Below are 22,238 nucleotides of genomic sequence, written 5' to 3'. Positions count from 1 at the left end.
ATTTCCTGCTTGATAGAACAGTGGCTGTCCCAGCAGCACAGGTAAATCACCTGCAGCTCTGAACAGTCTCCACAGAAGAGTAAATTTATTCCGTACTGTACAGTAGGAGCTCATCTCTGTAAATAATTTTATGATGTGCCTTTACAAACATTTTGATAGAAGAAAACTCCTGGTTTAACTCAATAACATATTACACCTTCCCTGCCCCACGAATTAGATTGATTGTGGTAGCATGTGAGATGGATAATACATAGATCTGTGTTATGACAGCCATTGTTTTAGAGCCATGCCGAAGAGGAATGCTTCCTTAAATGTATCATTGTATAATATATTGACCTGGGGAACTTCATTATTCAGGCTGGAGAGACAGTCACTACTTAACAGTAATAAACTGTTTCTGAGTTACATTGAGAATACTTCGGGAAATATGAGAGTTGTCAAATCTCTTGAAAATCCTGTCTTTATAGTACACATGACACTAAAGCTATAGCTGTATTTTCTTCTAATAAAAGCAAAGGCACAGACAGATGTGAAGGATATCACGGCACACTGACAAGAAACTAAGAAAAATGAATACCTGGTTGAGGAGTCGGAAAGACACAGTTCCATGACCTTGGGAAGCTTTACTCTTTCAAGACATTTTTGTTCTTGTGAGGAGAGCGAAGATAATGCTGCATTAGTGTAAAAAATATAATAAACCCAAGGCTCTAAACTGAACACATTTTATGAAAAATATCCTGCCGTGTCTCTTAACAAAGAATCACATGAGATAACATAAAAAGAAAAGATGCTGAATGCCAGCCAGAATATTTTAGAAAAGAAAGACATTCCAGAAGGTTTCAAAAATGATATAAAGAAGTGCAAATTTTTTTAAATGACAGTTTGAACCAGGATGACATTTCTTTCATTTGTTAAATGAGAAAAGTCCTTGTTTCCTATTAACCTTGACATGTTCTCTTTTTTATTGTAGCATGACTGAAGTCTCTCCCCTCTTTTAGAAAAATTGCTAGTAGTATTTAAAAATAAGCAAACACCTTGCATGCTTTACTGAATAGTTATGTTAACTTCCTAGTTATCTAGTACTTACCCTACCCAAACTAAAGAAGAATCAAACATTATTAGCATATATGAAAATGCTAATTGATTTTCAGTCTGACTAGTCATCTTGAAATGCTTGCTTAATAATTAAAGTGTACTCACTATCATTTTAGTTTGATTTTAGACTGACTTTAAGTTTTTTTTCTAAGTTTTGCAACTTGAAATTCTGTCATAGTGCTCAGGTACTCTATGCAGAATATTGAATTTAATAAAATATGGATAGCCATTTCTAGTTTTAATTTTTCTTAAAAATTGAGGTTTGTTACATTTCACTAATTTTTTTTGTTTTGATAAAACATCTTTTAAAATAATGTCTATAACCAATGTAGTACTTATTCTAAAAATAACTATAGAAAATTTTAAAAATTGGTATTTTAATCCTCAGGTATCATTTCCAGTTTTCAGGTTGACCCATAGAAGAATTTTATTTTTTGTTATGTTAGAAAAGGTTTTTGGTTTTATCGCTATTAATATTTTAGGGTATAAAGAGACATAACATTGTACTATTTTCATTGTACATATACGTTGTACTATTTTCTAAACTTCTTAAGAAATATGTGATATAAATAAAGCAGACATGAATGTATATGCAGAGAAGAGGAAGGAAGGCAAGAAGCAGGGAGAAAGATAATACTTTAACTCAATAGTTCTAGACTACTTTCTTTAAGCACTTGACTCAGTTGATCTGAAGGCACCTAAGAAATCATTACTTATAGCCCACTCAGGAGCAATGTAGCACTGTTCTTCCTACAGTTTAGCCTTTGAAAGGGGATTAAGTATTAGTATCCCAAAAGCTTTTTATAGATTTTATGGCAAGATGTAAAAAATGGTTGAAGTGAAAAAAATGCATTGGAGTATATGCTGATTATAGTCAATCCAGTATTTCCTAGATGTAAGATTAGGAAAATTATCTACCAGTGATCAGTAAATGTGTGAGAAAGGCTTTCTTGGGAGAAACTATGTTGTAATCCATTTCAGAGTTATCAAGAAATGGTCTGCTTTCTGCACAAAAGTATCTAGGGCTCTTCGGCTGCAAAGACAGATGATCTGCTTAAATTATCTTTTGCCTGTATAACAAGTTGACCATCTGATATATGACATACTTACTTCATAAGCACATAGCTTTCACTTTTCTGTGTTGTTATACTATCAGTTATGCACATTTGGAAATATTTGTCATATTACAGTTATCAAACATCTTACTTCACTAATGTAATAATAAATCTGAAGGGAAACATGCAAACAATAGCTTTTATAGGATACAGGAAAAAGATTCATTTATGTAGGGAGTTGATGAACTCCTTACATGGAATATTATTCTTGAATTTTGGCTGCTTCTACAGAGTCAAACATATCAACATAATGAGTACTGTGCTCTATTAGTGAACGTTCTACCTTAGGATCCTTTCCAAGTTCTCCTTTGATTTTTCATTCTTTAAGAATCTAGCATGCAGACACCCGCTGCACGCTTCCTCACCCAACAGTGTGGCTGATCGTGGTAGGCCAAACGTGTCACTTCTTGTACATTTGTATGTCTTGTGTTTTATCTGTTTCTCTAGTAAACCCTGACTGATACAGGTAAAAATAAAAAAGAATCTGTGATGCTGCTGAGTCACCATTTGTCCCGGACAGATGCAAAGGCATCCTTGTGATATTTAAGAAGAAAGGTCAGGAAACCATAATCATCAAATTGTCCTGCCTTCTCTTTCAGCCCCAAACAGGCTGTGCTTAACTATCTTTCTGTTGGGGCATTTGATTGAAAGTAAAATCATTGTCTTTAGTCGCTGGATTCTTTATTTCAGCTGCAGAAGGATGGCACCTTGAAATGACTGCTACGTATGACGGGGTGGTGAGTTTAGAGACTAGACATTGGCAGGCATAGTTCCCCCAAGCACAGAGTATAATTCCAGGGCTTATGTTACCTCCATGTTTGTTCATTTGTTGATTTTCATCTTGTCTTTGTTTATCTGAAGATCATCAATCTGATGGGAATTTTTGATAGGGTCTGTCTCATGAGGTTTGTCTACTTATTCCCATCTGCCTGCAGTCATGGCATTGCCCACATTACGCTGAGAGACAGAGGCCTTTGTGAAAGGAAATGATGATGGAATGCTTTCCCTAGACTTTACCCAACCATGTGATCTAGAGCCCAATTCTACCTTCCAAAAAAGCACAATTTAAATAAAATCTATCTATTCTTAGGGCCAAATACAAAATGGAGCAAACCACTTGGTTTGGGGGGCAAGAAAAAGGGAACACTAGGGAGTTAAAGTAGAAAACTAGCTAAAACTAGGGAGCTGACTGACTAATCCTGAGAGAAGTCAGAAGGGGCAGAAAGCAGAGAAGTAACGGAGCCAGAGAGGAGGACTTGCGGGGTGGACTGGGGTTGGAAACAGAGAATCCTTGGAAGGAGGTGTGAATACTGCTCCTCGATCTTCTCTTCTGGCATCTCTCTGGCTTGCAGTCATGATGCAAAGACAAAATTATATACGGTTTGTGTGATCTTCTGGGGTATTTTGCACAGGCTTGGTCTTCAGTTGGGATCATTTGTTTACGGACTGTGCCCTCCCATGTGGAGGGTAACGCGGTGAGATTAGATGGATACAGCTGTGTTTGGATGAGAAAATGATGAAATGGTTTTGCAAGAAGTGAAGCAACACATGGCAAGGAGCGGAGGAAGATGCATTAAACCCCTCTGTGCCTCTCATCTCTTTCACCGGGTTTCCTTGTTTATAGCAAGATGAAACCAAGAACAATGTGAATGTAAGCCAGTTGCCAGTGCTAGGATGAACTGTGCAAGACAGAGATGAGAAGCGCTGGGGTTCACATCTGGTGCTTTGCCTTGGAAACACTGAAATGATGATAATGAGTTCAAACAAATGTGCAGCTCACACAGCCAGCATCTCCAGATTGCCTTGTAAGTGAAAACGCCAACTTCCTGACTTGTACTGGTAATCCTCATGCTATAAAGACAGACGCTGTTGCCCAGTGGTCAGGACCTCTCTTTCCAAGAATTGGGGTAACTGAAAAAAGTAATTAATTCTGCAAAATCCACTCAATGTATGTACCGCTAAGAGGCTATTTTTACTCGAGTTGGCAAAAAGCTATGATTTGCATAGTAGAGTATTTTGGGACTATGTATTAGTACATGGCCAAACCATGAGATCAAAAGGCGCACTGGCTTGGAGTGTCAATTTTACTACAAGATTTTATTTTTTAAATCAGGAATCGCTAATCTATGTAAACATATTTTCCATCAAAACCGTCATGTTTATGTTATGGAATATGCAGAGAAATGTAAAGTGCAGGGTGACACTTTTAAAAAGCAATAACTTTGTTAGTATGTGTTTGCAGTAATAATGATTTCATTCCTCCTGGGGAGTTGGTGCAAAACCCACCTTCATTTCTTTGTTCATTCCTCCCTCCCCCTTCGTCCATTTCTTGATCTCCTTCCCGTTTGATGCCTGTTATTCATCTTTTATTTTGCTCTTTGTGTTTTGGCTTACTCTTGCCGAGACAAGAGTAAGATTTCCGTTCATATGAGGGGTCTGTGCCAGACAACGGGGCGCAGCCGGACAGAGGTGTGCAGCGAGGGTTCACACCCGGCATGCGTCAGTACGGGTGCAGAATTGATGCTACTCTGGGTGAGGCAGCTGCATGGGAAGGCGGCATGGTGGCCGGCCCTCTCCCTGCCTCCAGCGCGTCCCAGGGCTGGGCCCCTGCTGACCAGTGTCCACTTGTGCTCATTTGCTCTTCTCCGGATACCTGCATAACTTTTCCAAATTTATGACTTATTTTACATTGATTACATTTGAGGTTGACTGCCTCCTGATGACTTTCTAGGGCACCTTCGTCTCATGAAGTACCTGTTTCTAAATTGCAATGCTGGTTCAGATACTTTATGAATGGGTTCCTGGTTCCATCTCTATTATGTGGATTTTGATCAATAACAATCACATGAGGTGGACCATTTAGAACGAGTGCTTTTGTATTTTCCTTACCTTCATTTTAACTATGTTTTGACCTAGGTTTTTAAATACACTGCTGTTTAGCTTTTACTCTTTATCTTCTTCAGTATCATGTTTTTTTTTAACTGAGTTCCTACCTTTAAAACATTTAAATAAATTAAACCTCCCCAAAGAGGAGCTAGGTACATTATAAGTAACTGTTAAAGGTATTATTTTTCAATCTTTATGAAATCAACAATAACAGAATCAAAACTTGCCAAATTGTAATATAAAGGGCACTAAGGGTATGTGTATTTAGAGAATATTGTTGCTTTTGTGGGCTTTTAAATATGTTTTCTGCCTTAAATTATGACCAAAATAATTGTATAAGGAGAGAGAGAAAGGATAGACTGAAAACGGTTTCTTATGGGTAACTGTGTGTTCTACTGAAAACATTTTAGTTGCTATCTCTACCCCCTTACCTCTTCCACAGCTCATTTTTTATCCATTTACTCCTTCTTGCAACACTTGCCATTCTAAAGCCAATGTAGGTGTTATTTGTTTGTGTGTATTTTCCATCATTCTCATTACCATGTGAGTTACAAGAGACCAGAGGTTTTCATTTTCTTGTTCATAGAATTGTTGTTACCTAGAACAGCAATTGATAACTCTCTTGATGCTTTTTCTTTTTTTTTAACTCAGGCAGCTCTGACATTTTAAACTGAATAAATCCTTTGGGGTTAGGGAGTTCTCCTGCACATTGCAGAATGATTAGCAGCATTCCTGGCCTCTGCCCTGCATGTTGCTTTGGCATCCCACCCAGAGAGGTAGCAAACAAGAATGTCTCCAAATATTGCCCTATATCTCTGAAAGGAGGACACATGAGAAGATCAATCCTAGTTAAGATTCACTGGCTTAATAACCTCTGAAAGAATGTGGATATATGTCTACTGTCCTTCCCTTGTAGAGGCATATGAAAACTAGAGTAAAGGAACTCACTTAAATGATGAAGTGAATTTGAAGATAAACAGCCCACTTTTACAGAAGTTCGACGTGACAGAGGGCAGGGAGGTCACTAAGGCAATCCAAACCACATATGCAGGGTGAAAATTGATTTGCAAGAACTACTTAGAATGCTAGCATTTCTCAAGTGTCACAGCTGTCTCTTCACTTGACCCAAAGATAATACTACACGTAGAGTAGCCAAAAATATATTGGTTCCGTAATTTAATGTAATTTTAAGAATTGAACTATTATAAGTATTATTTAATGTAATTTTAAGAATCCCCCCCTTGGCAGGACTGTGCTGCCTGCAAACCAGCAAATCTCTAGTCTCAGAGGTCTTCTTAAGTGATGCCATCAGCACAGAATACACTATCTTCTTTCTCTCATTCAGTACTTGAACAACATTGTATTCAAGTTAATCAGAGAACAATAGATATAATTGCAAGCAAACTGATGATCTAATAAAACTATATATATTAATGAAAGATAAATAATTATATGACTCAATGATAAGAAGAATCTGAACAGCATTTGTCAAACCTGCTACATGGTACTTGCTGTAATCACAGTATAGCATCAAAAGATACAATAAAGTTATATGTCTAATGTCAGGCAAACAGTAATCTATATTTTAAACATACATCTATTTCTTGTAAAATTAAAGCTTTATCACTTTAGTAGGATAATCATTCACAAAAAATTCTACATAATGTCCCATACTTGTAATTTGTGGAACTTCCAGATTATTTCTTTTCATTCCAGTAAGCTAATTTCAGCATATTAGATAATTCAGGAATTCAAATATTAAACATATAAAATTCCTTTTGCTAAAATCACTTCAAAGGGGCTGGGGATTTAGCTCAGCGGCACAGCGCCTGCCTGGCAAGCACGGTGTTGTGAGTTTGATTCCTGGTACAGGAAAAAAAAAAAAAAAAAAAACAGAAAAAAAAGAAAAAAGAAAAATCAGTTCAAGTTCAAATTAAACAGATATCATATGTATTATACCTCAAAATATTCTTCATTGAGTCTAAGGGCAGGTAAATCCATTCAGAAACCTGAGTATATTCATTTATGGTTGATTTAAACATTTTGTCTAGAACATAACAGTTCACCTCTTCTCCCATTTATTCTGTTCCTTAACATTTAGTGAAAATTATTCATTTACGTTTCATTCATACACTCACTCACTCACTCATTCATTAATATATTTTATTAAGTCAAGAAATACATTAGTTTTGATATCTTTCTAGGTAGATATAAGACTAGGCATTGCAAGTTACCCAGCAGTGAAAGAAGTTAGTTGTTATCTTGAAATTTATCACTGGGAAACAGTAAGCTGTTGCAGCACTCAACATTGTAACACTGAAAAGGTAGATTTAATTTGCTGCTTTTTGTGAAAACACAGTTATAGCTCTCACATGTGTATGTTGTCAAGAGTTATTTGAAGATAGTGCTAAAGTATAATGAACAAAGTAACGCTGTAATTTTACTTTTAAAACATTTTTATTCAGGTCATGATCATTAATCTATTATTTAATATTTATAACATATGTCATAAAATGAAATTGCAATGTGAGGGACACTATAAGGCCACGCATGGAGTGGCTGCTTTATGTTGTAGTGAGAATACGATACCTAGGTCTTGATTTCAGGTGTTCCCTGTGGGTCTCTTGCTAAAAGAGTTTACTCCAATGAAAAAGAGGTACACACAGTTTCTTTTTGACAAGTTCTAACTCCTACACTTATTTTCTGCTACTTTTGGTCCTTGAATGTTGCCCTTCTTGTATCAATTAAACCAAACTTGGACTTTTTTCAAAAGAAAGAATATCCCTTCCAGAGTAGTGCCAAAAATTAATCATTTCTATAGTTTGCATGCTTTCTCCTTCCATTTGTCAAAATACCTTTTTAACATAATTTTCCAGTATACTGCAATTTATAAACTTATTGAAATATCTTATGGGTTTGGTATCATTTCATTTCATGTGCTTACCCACTTCCATAATACTTAGTCAAGTAGAAAAACATAGATATCTGCAATATTTTGAGATTAAGGAAACGTATTTTAATGTACATTAAGAAAATTATGTTATTTATAGGAAAATGAATGGAACTGGAGATCATCATATTAAACCAGTCCCAGAAAGTTGAACACTGCAAGTTTTCTCTGATTTGAGCAATGTAAAAAATAAAAGAACAAGGATGGGAAACTAGAAGTTAGACCTCAGAGACGAGTAGGGGAACAAGAAGGAGGGTGTAGAAAAGACAGAAGAGATAACAAGGCTGTAAATCATTGAACTATGCTACTATTACATATGAATACACCAAGAGCAAATCTCATTGTGTTTTACTAATATGTACCAGCAAAATATCTTTACCTGCAGAAAATGAGCCATTACAACATAATTTTGAATTGTTGAAACTATCAATGGAACTTTCATTTGGATATTCAGGTATGAACATAGCCTCCAAAGATAACCCTAGCATACTTTTATAGGGATATCAAATTAATACATTAAAACAAATGAACCCTTGGATGTGTGTGAAATTCAGCAAATTGTAGTATGTTAAATTTTTATGATAGATGTGAATACGAGGAAAAATACGAATGTGAGCCAAGGGCAATTAGATGAATTAGTCATTGGTTTAATGATGCAAATTAAACGATTCTTAAGAACAGATTTATATTATGATAGTGCAAGATTCCCCTGGTACCATCATTTATTTGTGTTTTCAAAATTTTACATAAAAATATAATTTCCTCTACTATCCATTATCATTGACTTCATTTTTACATGTATAAAGTATTTCCTACTTGTTAAAAATTATATATAAAAAAAGATATAAAATGTATTGTGCATATGTATGCTAAGCATCTTTACATGATAATTTCTTAGGAATAATTACTGAATATTACTTTCAGTAATAAAGATAATGATAAATTATGGCATACAGTTTTCTTTAATAAGAGGTAACAAAATAGATTCTAGCATGAGAGGGTCACAATTAGAAAAAGATATCTTTTCCTCTAAAGACTTAGTATGTTAGAATGGCCAATAAGATATGATTTCCTGAAATAGCATGAGTTTTAAATTTTTAATGATACATTGGGTATTGTTATTATTGTTAAATTGATAAAGTGTATTATTATTGCTATTATTTTATTATATGTTTCTATGTGTTCTTAATTTTAACCTGTTGTATTCTGAGCAAATGATATCATCTAGCAGTATTTTCACATTTATACGTTTGCTGCATTTCCCCAGTTGTTTTATAATGCTTTATGGCATTTGTTCAGTCTCAGATGAGGTCTCAAGACTCTCTCAGATGAAAGCAAATTTCAGTGCAAAAATTTTTAATACACATTGCTTTTGAAAAATCATTTCAAATTGCATTAAAAAGCTCTCTATTGACTCCTGGAATTTGATGCTGTGGGGAAAAATACAATTCCAGAAAATTTTTAATCACATTTACGCTTTATGAGTACTAGTATTTTCTGAATGATTGCTATATTCTTTTTTGTAAATCAAACTAGAATACCAATAGGATTCATAGAATGGGTTGTTCTTCATTGATTTGTTTATAAGTCAGGAATCCCACTACATTCTCAGTTCTAGATTAACAACTTTCACTTCTATGAGTATGAAAAATTTTTATTTTTCCTTCGGGAAACAAATTGTTCCTGTGCTATTCTTTTCTTGTCACTGCTCCGTGTCTGACCTCTTTCTCTCCCATTGCCTAATCATTTTTGCTTTCCCTTTGAATTTTGGGAAAGTATGTATTTGTCATATGCAGTACTAATTTAATTCTTTAAAAAGTCTTTTTTTTTTAATCTGGGTTCTGCTTTAAAAGTTTTAAGCTTACTTTTTAACTCTTATTTTAAATTTCTTCAAGGTTTATCTGTATCTTGTAAAATATATTATCTTGTATTTTTTTCCTAGTCTCTTATCCCATAACGGATGTGAAGTATTTCTTTTACTATCTAGAGACAATGCAATTTTTATTTTAAGGAGAATGAATAATAATAAAAAACATTAGAAATGGTACAGAATTTCACTAAACAAGATGATAGGAATTCAACAGTGGTTGTTATATTGTATGTTATTGTCTTCAAATTAGTTGTTCAGATTACCAGACATAAGCATGCAAAACTGGTCTAAAAATTAAAAAGAAGAAAAAAAATTTAAGCTTTCACTGTTTATTTCAATAGACCAGTAGAAATCAGCAGTACAATTATCCCAGCTTTCCTCGTATGTACATATGTATTTTTCCCTTTCTTCTTTCTTTCTTTTCTCCTTTTCCTCCTTCCCTTTGAGCATTTTCTTTCCATTTCACAATATCTATTGTATCTTACAGATTTTATTTACTCTATCAGCTTCTTACAATAGAGAGACAATGAGACATTGTGTTTGTTAATTTTTTTGATCTTTTTGAGACAGGGTCTCCTTATATTGTTTGTGATTTTAAACAGGCAAAAAGGAGCAGGGTATTTTTTCTTCACTTTAGATGTTCCAAACAGAAATGGGTACACAATAACAATTTCTGAAATATTGAACTCTACCACATATTTATGACTAATGGATTTTAACAAAGATTCATATTTTACTGTGATGATCATTCTGTACCTGAGACTTTGTGTCCAATGTTCAGCAAATGTCTTAGATCAACTAGAATCAAGTCAGAAAAGGGAAGGAAACAGATAATTTCATAATAACAGCTGTCAGTATTGAGTACTGACTTGCAAGAGACCCTTTATTTATCAATTTTATTTACTCCTCCCAACACTTCTACAAGAAAGGTATCATTATCTACATTTAGAGAGAAAAGAAGTAAGGTCTTTAGGAGGTAAATGCTATCATTATCCTGTTTCATTCACTGGTAACTTGCTCAGTAGTAGCTAGCTAGGAAGTAGAAGATCAAATGTTCAACCTTAGCATGATGGACTTCAAAAATCTTAAATCATACTCTCATTTGTGGAATTTAAGTATATGTATCAATTCATTCAAAGGCAGAAATTGCTACTAAAGTTGTTCTCCCCCAAATGGAGAAATTTATATGGATAAGTCCACCAGCACAATTAATTTCCAAAGATGCTCTGGATAGCTGCTGAGAAAACAGAATGCCAAATTTGGTGATAAGTGCTTTAAAGTTCTAATGCTGAGATTCTAAGATTTGTGATTTTGTTTTATAATAGTTTCACAAAATATTATCCACAGCTTTCTTCTTGTTTTTCTTACTTTTCCAAGCACTCCCTTGTCTGTTCATGTGTCTCTGCTTCCAGATGCAGGTGTGCTGCACGTAGGGCACTAGGGCACAGAGGGGACGCTGGCTGATACATTTCTTCAAGGTCCCAGTGTTTATAGCAACATCACTGAGTAGAGTTGAGAATTTTACCTTGCCTTTGAGCTTGCTGGAATAGCTTAGAAAAGATGAGATATAGACAAATTTTAAAATATAAATCTGTTAAGCTCAATACCAATACACTATTCTCATTTTTAAAATTTTAAAGGTAAAGAATGAGAAAATATTAACAAACACATAGACATTTACAAAATAACACAAAAACAGTTCAAGTAATACAGAATTTCAGACAAGGTAATAGGAAATTCACAATGGTTGTTGTATTACAGATAGATATCTTCAAATTGGCTACTCAGATAAACAAATATAAGCATTTAAGATTGATCGAATAGTTCAACACTGACTGTTCCTTTCAATAAAGCAATAGAAATCAGTAGTACAACTATCTTAGCTATCCTGTGTATACACATATACATATTTTTTCCTTCTTTCTTCGTTTCCTCTTTTCCCTCATCCCAGTTGTTCTTTCCTTTTGAGCAGTTTCCTTCCTTTCACAATATCTATTGAAACTCCTAGATTTTATTCACTCTTTCAGATTCTTTTATCTCACCCCAGTAAGAATGGCTATTATTAAGAAATCAACCAATAACAATTGCTGGCGAGGCTGTGGAGAAAAAGGAACCCTTCTCCACTGTTGGTAGGGGTGTAGACTGGTGAAACCACTGTAGAAATCAGTTTGGAAATTCCTCAGTAGACTAGGACTAGAGGTCCCATTCAACTCAGCTATTTCTCTTTTAGGTATTTTTCCAGAAGAACTGAAAGCATCATATCATAGTGATATATGTGTCCCTATGTTTATAGCAGCTCAATTTGTAATAGCTATATCATGGGAGCAACACAAATGCCCATCCACTGAGGAATGGATAAAAAATTTTTGGCTTTTTATTTAATGGAATATTACTCATCTATAATGAAAGATAAACTCTAGGCTTTAATAGGTAAATTGAAACAATTAGAGTCCATACTCATAAGTGGAATAAATCACACCTGCATGTGTAAACACCATATTGTCTCAATGTTCTCATTTTTAGCTTAACCTGGACATTAACATTTGTTAATGTTGTCTTTAACAGATCTATTAAAAGTAATCATTAACCCTGCACTCAAATCTTGAGAAAAGAAAATTTGTCTTAGAATCTTGAGAATTGCTTGATTTAATCAATGTCTAAAGATGGTGGCCTTTGGTCTTGAAGTGGGTCTCTCAAATCTCATAATACATTCTTTAATGAATATGTTATATGCTTTGTGTGAATGTTATTTTAATACTCATAAGGTGAATAAAGAAGTCAATTGATTTAGTCCTTAGAACTCTAGATAGTATAAATCATTTCAAAATATATGAGCTGGCTCAGATATAGAAACAATTGGGAAATGTCTCAGAAAATTTACCTTTCTATGCTCATTAATTTAAAATATTCAAAAAGAGTTAATGATCCCTTTATCCAGTTAATGAAGCAAAATAGAACAGTTATTTATTAATTTTACATTCAAAAGTCAGGGAGTAAAACACAGATTTACTATTTCTGAAAGTATTTGCTAATGATGAATTAACACCAAGTTTTGATCATTTAAAGCAACTCTGAAGAATTAGTATTTGATTCAGAAGTTCAAGACTCAATCACCTGAGAGGTATAGGGAAAGGAAAGGGATTTTGGGTCATTTTTGTGGCTTTTCTGAGCTACTTTTGCATATTGGGCAAGCGCTCTTATTCTTGAAAAAGATAAGAGTTCTCCAAGTTAGGTTTCTTGATCATTTGATAATGGGGCTCAGCATTTCTGTTATAAAAACTTACTTTTGAATTTTAATGATTAAAAGGCTTATTTTATATCCTTCTGAGAGTGAAGAGTTCACAAGTTCATTTGAGCAATGTCAAAAAGGCTTTGCCCATACAAATAGGGTAAGCATCTTTAAAGCTTGAATTTTAGGCTTGGCAAGTAAGCCCAGTGGCAAAGTAATTTTCTATCATGTGTGGGGCCTTGGGTTCAATCCATTGCACCCCAAGAATAAAAGACAGTTCTACACCTAAAAATTAAACTCTCCATTTCACTTAACAATTTTAAACTAAAAAGAGAGTCTACCTATTCTTGTGCAGTCTGGCTTTTCAGACTGTTTTAAAGATTCTCATTAAATTGTGCATACCATATTTCTTTCCTTCTTTGATCACACTATCAAATTCTTTATCTGTTTTTCACTTACTTTTCCCAAGACTGTCAGTGTGTTCATGCTTTTGTACTTTAGTAGGCAGGTGTTATTCTTTAAAATAATGAAAAAGTATCAGTACCATGTGAGTATCACTGTTTTCAAAGTACGTTTAGAACCTTAAGACATGGCAGATTAATAAAACATTGTAAAGCTTAGATTTTCAACTTTCTAAACAGATGTAGATTTGTATCTTAAAACTGTGCTTTATTGAGTACATATTTTTATTATAATCATGGAAGTGTGTGTATACTGGTATGAAGTTTCATCAAATTAAGGTAGGTTGTGCAGCCTTAAAATATTTCTTTCTACATCAGTGTTTCATACCTATGATTTGTCAAAGGGACGCTAATCTATGTGTTTTCTTATCCATGGGAAGATTTTTATCTTTAATTGGCATGAATGTGCATGTATGGTGCATGTAGAATTTACTGAGTAAATAATGCTTTTAGTTAAACTACAGGCAAGGGAAGCAGGAAAGACAATATTTTAGAAGCAACAATAATAACAACAAGAACAATAGCAAAATCTCCAGCATTTTTTTTAGTGGAAACTCGAGTTAGTGTATAAAGTAACTATGGGGGATTGAGACCGCTGCTTATGAATTTTTAGAATTTTATGTGACTAAAGTCATTGGGGCTTCTGGGTAAAGTGGAAGGTTCAAATATGGCCTAAAATGTAGGTTAATTATATTTTGTCCCAGATTTAATTATACAGTTTTAATTAGAGAAATACCAATATATAGTTGGCAGGTGCTTCAGCTGAACCACTAAGTAATCAGGCAGATATAATGTCCCCCAAAGCCAAGCATAAAAAAAGATAGAAATTTGTTTTTAAAATAACAAGAAAATTCAATGTTACGATGTGTTAAGCACTGATTTTTTTTTTTTTTTTTTTTTTTTTTTTTTTTCCGGTACCGGGAACCGAACTCACAATCTTGCGCTTGCCAGGCAGCCTCTTTGCTGCTGAGCTAAATCCCCAGCCCCCTTAACTACTGATTTTGATCTATAACTATTTCAGGAAACTTGTATTGCTGTCTAGAAATTTCATGTTTGAAGCATATACATTTTTTAAAAAAATTATCAATATCAATTTATTGGTTTTAAATGTCTACCATGCTTAATTCTGAACATAAGCTTTTTGATAGATAATAATATTCACAGCACAATTCTTTTATTTGTAAGATCCACCTCAAATGAAGCTTTATTCTATTCATAAATTTTATGCATTTTAGGTATGTTATTGTGTTTAAAAAATGAGTTCACTTAACACATGCAACAGAAAACCATTTAGTTTGTAATGGATTCCATGCACCTTCAAAACCACGACTATGAATTGATTTTCCTCTTTATTCTCAAATGTCTTAAAATCTCTTTTTTACAGAGCTGTGTGCCCAAACTAGTTGAAGTTCCCCTGAATAGCAGTAACATCGTCTTTCTCAGTAAACAAGGGAAACGGAAATAAAATACAGAAAAGGAAACATTCATGGGCTATGTTACGATGAAGATCACTTCTTATTGTGCTCCATTGGTTAAATAAGTGTGCAAATGATACTGATAACCAAGTTTGTTTGATTTCTTCGAACAAATGTCAATCCATAGTCCTGAAACTACCTGTGTGGCTATGTTACCCAGTTAAAATTTTCCTGATGTAGTAGGATGTAAGACAAATGGAGCTATGTACTAGTCGACTTGTGCTTAAAATATATAGAAATACACTTTTGTAGGATGAAAACACTACAAACACTACAGAAGAGTGGAAGTATGAGAACATTTCATGGGAGATATTTTTGTACTATTAGAATAAGAAAAGTGCAAAAAATTTCAAGAAAATTTCAAGAAAATTTCAAAACTAAATTAAGAGATTCTAATAGTAAAAACAAAACCAAACCTGACATAAAACTTTTATGGAGCATCATGGTGGGTAAAATACACCCTGACCATATTGGTATAATGAAAATATATACTTTAGCTTAATTATATCCAGCTGTGCATCTCACTAGCTGCATTAGGGGATACACGTAGCAATCTTTGTGCTCACCCAGTTAGTATGATGAATGCCAAGGTGTGTGCACATGTGTCAAAGTGCAAATGTGTGAGTTTTACCCATGTTTTGTTCCATGTTACATTTCTGTGTATTTACATTTTTATTACATGTTTTCTTTTGATTTTTCTCATAGAAGTAGCCCAGTTCAGGGCAATGTAAAATGAAAGTCCACCTTTAAACTTTGAGAGGAGGTTGAAAGTGAGTCTTCAGGTGATTTAGTTACTGATGAGGACTTGAATCATGCAAGCCAAAGAAGTTAGCAAGATATGACAGAGAAGTATAGCATGAAGACTTTCATTCTGATGAAGAAAACAGCAATGTAAATAAATATTTGACTAGTCAAATGCTGCAAAATGGTCATGTATACCACAGCAATCCATTACAATTAGGTCAGAAAAACATTATTAGGTTCTTCCTGGAGTGAAACCTATTGGACAGAATGCCACCCTTCGACACAGTGTTGGAAATTATTTGTAATGGAAAATGTGCTATTATAAAATATTGGGAAATATACTAAGAATGAAATTCCAGCAGGACATTCTATATGCATTAATAGTAACATTTAAAATATATTTATCATGACACCTTACTATCTGAAGTAAAAGCCTTCATAGCAGGACATTATCAGTTTATTAGTCAGAATTTGAAGGAGTTATGAAGCGACAGATGTAGTGTTGAGATTTTTAGAACAATAATGACATTTAAGGGATTTGAGTTCTTTCAAAATTGCCTAATTTTGACAACAAAAAGACCCACCAAGAAAGAAAAAAAAATCCAACAATTTGTCTGCTATTCACTCATTTTTTGAAAGCTTTATTTTGAACTGTCAAGCAATTTTTATATAATCTGAATACATGACAATTGACAACTTTCATCACTGTATGATTGTTGAAAGTTTCTGTAATATATGTCAAATAAACCTTACAAATATGGTATAAAAAATATATATATGCTGGTAGATGCAGACATTTTAGACTTTGAATTTAGACATTTATCCTCAAACTCAGCCATCAGGTCTTATTCATGCAGTAATAAATATTTTTGTTTGTTTGGTTGTTTTTGTTTTTCTTCCGGTACCAGGAATTGAACACACTACCTTGTGCTTGCCAGGCAGGCACTTTGCCGCTGAGCTAAATCCCCAGCCTCAGTGCAGTAATAAATATTACGGCATTGTAGACAGATTTGTTGCACCTGTTTCAAATGTAACCCACATGTTGCATTTGAAACTGATTCAAGAGCTACCTATTGATCTTACATTCACTACAGAAAATAACCAAAACCCCAGGTTACCAGCACAAAAGCTATTCACAAGAATAAAGTGGAGATTCCTGAAAAGATGCTGCAAATTGGGGCTGGGGATTTAGCTCAGTGGCACAGCGCCTGCCTGGCAAGCACAAGGTCGTGAGTTTGATTCCTGGTACCGGAAAAAAAAAAAAAAGAGGTGCTGGAAATTTATAAAAGAGAAATGCATAATACAATCTTTGTATTTCAGAAAGACATAATATTGACTTCTTATATGGCGATGAAAAACAAAGTACTACCGATACTATCAACATTATACTGTGATAATAAGATTGATAGTGAAGCTAAGCATGGTGATGCACACCTATAGTCCCAGAACTCAGGAGGCTGAGACAAGAGAATCCTGTGAATTTAAAGTTAGCCTGTGCTACACTGTGAGTTCCAAGCTAGCCTGAACTCTGTAGCAAGACCCTGTCTCAAAAAATCAAGCAACAACAACAACAAAATTGATAGAGACTCCTCAGAAAGGAAGCGAGAAATGGTCACACTTTATGACATAATGGAGGGTAGGGTGGTTGTTGTTGACAAGTTATGCAGCTTGGAATGCAGTTATGTCACTTGGAACACACAGCATTGGCCAATGGTTGTGCTTTGCATTGGCCAGTGGTTTTGTTTTGCTTGATCCTAAACATGTCAGATGCAAATAGTTTCACAGTTTACAAATAAGAAAACAACAAGCACAAAATATCATGGAGAAATTTTCTTAGAGAATTGGAACTGGAGTTGGTAAATGACCAGTTACAACAGAGCAAAACAATATCTGCCTGAAGAACTCCACAAAAGAATTCTAGAGCAGACAGGTGATTGAATTCTAGAGCAGACAGGACCCCGAAAGAAACAGGAAGACCAGCAAGATGTCAAGGGTGTCCTACCAAAGAAGACAGGAAAACAAAACACATGCACTATCAGTGTACACCATACTTGTGTATGAAGTATGGTGTGTTCATGTGTGAAAACTGCCTTAGGTGTGATAATTGAAGCAAGGATTACTTTTGTGGTAGAATTTTATTTGTATTCTCTTTGTAGTTCGCATCAGAATTTATTTCTGTGGTTACTTTTTAGATTTGTAAGCAACCAACCATTTTGTGTAGAAAATGTTGATGTTTATTCTAAACACTCAGTATATATTTGATATTTTATTTTATTGATATTTCATTTTTTTCCTAAGTACACATCATGTAATATAATAGGCAGCTCCTGAAGAAAGATGAATGAAGACAAGAGAGGTGATAAGTATGGCCTGGAAACAGGGAAAAAAAGTCTAAGCACACGTATTGTCATTGTGAGCGAAACTTGTGTGTGGAACATGCTGTTGTCAAGTGTGAAGATTGCCTTAGGTGTGATAATTGAAGAAAGGATTATTTATGTGGTAGAGTTTTGTTTGAATTTTTGTTGTAGTTGACATAAGAATTTATTTCTGCTGTTTTTTTTATATCATAAGCAGGTAAACAGTTGAAGCTCAAAGTATTGATATTTATTCTGTACTCTCATTACATATTAACATTTAATATTTTATTTTAATGATATTTTATTTCCCTGTTAAGTACACATTTAATGTAATAAAATTCACAAATTAAAATTAATAATTCATCAATGGAAATACTTCTAAAATCCCCAATAACTCTCCTTTAAATGAAATTTGGCATGATGAACCTGCTGTAATGTAAACAAATAGACATCACTGTAACTATACATAGGAACGTCTTAGAGGTCACACACCCTAGCACTTGTCTGTGTGGAAGTAGAGACTTCACATATTATGTTATACTCATGTATTGTACCAAAAACAATCTTATAAAATCGAATATAAATTTTTTTTAAAAAATGAAAAATGATCACATATTCATTATTTTTGATATTAAATAAACTTGGTAGTTCTTTGCTTATTGTCCTCAGAATTCAGGTTTCCATGTCTACTATCTTTATCTGAGCTTATGCTGGAAAAAGATCTGCCAAACATTTATCTTCAAATTGTGGAAATGGTATGCACATATCCAGCCATTCTTTTTGAAGTCTTTTCAAAATTCAATGGCTTATAGCTTTAAAATGACAGATATACACTTCCCTTACCTAGGGAGTGACTATTTATCTATTAACATTATAAAATATCTCTATGTAAGTAAATATGGAAGAGATAGGGGTTTTCTTTACATTACTTTGAGACAATATTAACTAGTAAGAGATCTACAACTCAGAAATAAAATAAGATTGTGAATAAAATAGCTCAAGAGAATGACTTCTAGTGTTTACAGATTTGGTAGAAAAACAGGTTAAAAACAGTTTTTGTAAGGTAACAGGTACAAAGGGAAAATATGTTACATTTACATTTAATATTTTGCTCAGATATTTATACTTCAGTTCCAGATAAATGGCCAGGAAGATAATTTATATTTAATTGTATTCACAATGTAAGTTTCTAGAAATTATTCCTCATAGAGCTGAAAATTTTTACCCTGTGACAAATATTTCCTTTCTTCCCCATATTCATGCTCTGATCATCACATTCCCATTCTCAGAGTCTATGGCCAGCATTTTCAGGTTCCACATAAATGAGCTCATCATGTATTTTTCTCTCTGCCTTGTTTCACTTAGTGTAGTGACCCCCTTAAAGCCCCCAAATGTTGTGTTGGTGTGAATTGCACGGTTGACTTCTCTCTTTTTTAAAAACTGAATGGTGTTTCATTTTGTCTATCATCTATCATCTATCTATCTATCTATCATCTATCACCTCTATCTCTATCACGTATCTATGAGGTACTAATCTATAATTCTAGCAATATAATGTGTATACCTGTCTCTCCATCCATCGGTTATTCCGTCCATCTATCTATCCTATATTAATGTATGTTCCTATCAATACAATTTTTGCATTATTGTCATTATCTTTTGACTTTGTTTTAGTAGCCATTGTAATATGTGTGAGGCAATATTCCACCCTTGTTTTCTCTAAAGTTTGTGTTTTATTAATTGCTAAATAATAATTCTATGTTTCTATGTGGTACAGTGGGATGCTTTCACCTGTATACTGTGGAATGTACAAATCAGGCTAATACATTTTGATTTGCTTTTCCTTGGTGATTAGTGATTTTGAGCACATTTTTATACACCTGTTGGACATTTTTTCTCTCCTTTGGAGAAATACTTCAGGTTCTTTGCCTATTTTGATTGGATTATTTGCAGTTTTTTGTTATTTAGTTACCTTAGTGGATTTATTTTGAATATTAACTTCTTATATGTTTTGTAAATATTTTCTCACATTTTGTGGATTGCCTTGTCATTCTGTTGACTGTTTCCTCTGCAAAAACCTTTAATTTGAAATCTCCTATCTTTCTTGTTATTGCTTCTGCCATCTGTACATTCAGCATTTTATCAAACAATTATTTGCCAACTTTAAAGCCATGGAACTTTCCCTATGTTCTAGAAATATTGTGGATTCGGATCATATATTTAGATCTTTATATCATTTTGAGTTGAATTTTGAATAATATATAAAGTAATGTTTTAATTGCATTTATTTGTATGTGGATGTCCAATTTTCCCAACACTATTTATCAAAGAGACTTTCTTCTTCCCATACTGTATTCTTAACATTTTTCTTAGAAATTACTTGACTATATGTGTGGAGGTTTATTTCTGGGTTTTCTAATCTGTTCCATTCTTTTATGCCAGCACTGTACAGTTCTGATACCTGTAGCTGCATGACAAAATTTGAAATCAGGTATTCAATAGCCCACTGAAAATAATGCAAGACATGCTCACTGGGCTGCAAGGATTGTTCAAAACTTTCTAGTCAGCAGATGTGATATACCGTATTAACAGAATTAGAGACAATAATTATTTGGTCATCTCAATAGATGCAGAGAAAATACTGAGGCAATTGAACACATTTTTTATAAAAACTCTCAACAAATTATGTATGGGAACAATGTACCTTAACAAAATCAAGGCCAGATGTCATGATTCTATAGCTAGCACCATACCAAGTGGGGAAAAGGTGAAAAGTTTTCCTCTATGACCCGGAAGGAGACACAGACATCCACTTTCATTACTTCTTTTCAACAAAGTACTAGAACTTACTGAAAGAGCGATTAGGCAAGGAAAACATGCATCTTCCAAACTGGAAAAGAATAAATAAAATTGGCTCTGTTGCATGTGACATGATCTTATATATATAGGAAACTCTATGACTGCACCAAAAAATACCTGTTAGAATTAATTGATGCATTCAGTAACATAACAGGAAGGAAAATCAGCATACAAAATCAGTCACATTTCTGTGCACTCCCAATAAACTAGTGTCTGAAATAGAAATTAATGCCACTTACGATAGTAAAAAACCAATAATACGCTTCAGAATAATTTGACAAAGAAGATGAAAGATATGTTTAATCAGAACTGTAGGGGCTGGAGATTTAGCTCAGCGGCACAGCGCCTGCCTGGCAAGCGCAAGGTTGTGAGTTCGGTTCCCGGTACCGGAGAAAAACAAACAAACAAACAAACAAACAAACAAACAAAAAAAGAACTGTAAAAAGATCAGTGAGCCAGGCATAGGGGCACACACCTGTAATCCTAGCACTCAGGAGCCTGAAGCAGGAGGATTGCTGCGAGTTCAATGCCAGCCGAGGCTGCAGAGTGAGTTGGAGGCCAGCCTGAACTGCATAGCGAGATCTTGCCTAAAAAAGACAAAAAAAAATCAATGAATAAAATTCAAGAAGACACAAATAAGTGCAAGATTATTTTGTGCTCATGAATCAGAAGAGAGAAAACTGACAAAACATCTTTCTTACCCGTAGCCATCTACAGATACAGTGCAATCCCTATGAAAATTTTAATGGCAAATTTCACTGAAAGAGAAAAAAATATAGTAAAATTGTGTTAAGTCATAAAAGACCCAAAATAGCTGAAGCAGCCTTGTGCAAAAAAAAAAAAAAAAAATGAATCTGGAAGCATCAAAATATTCTTAACTTTTTAAGATAAACATCAATTGGTTTTAATGATTTTATATCATGCTGGATTTGAATTGCTCATGTGTACTTCAGATTTTTGTGAGCATGCTCTTGAAAGATACAGAACTTTTGGTCATGTGATATTGTCACCTTGCTTTGGAAGGTGGATCAGGGCTGCCTGTGTAAAAAGTTAGAAAATGTTCCTTCTCTTCTCTGTTGTAGTTTGGGCCAAACTGGCATTATTTCTCTTAACTATTTCATAAAAATCACCAGAAAAAATTGAGATAGAGCTTTTACTGATGTAAAGTTGTTTAGGTGTCTATACTCATAGGATCTT

Source organism: Chinchilla lanigera, unplaced genomic scaffold (genome assembly GCF_000276665.1).
Source record: "Chinchilla lanigera isolate Chin_1 unplaced genomic scaffold, ChiLan1.0 scaffold00017, whole genome shotgun sequence".
Taxonomy (NCBI): domain Eukaryota; kingdom Metazoa; phylum Chordata; class Mammalia; order Rodentia; family Chinchillidae; genus Chinchilla; species Chinchilla lanigera.
The sequence above is the reverse complement of the archived record's forward strand: the minus strand, read 5'-3'. Positions refer to the sequence as shown.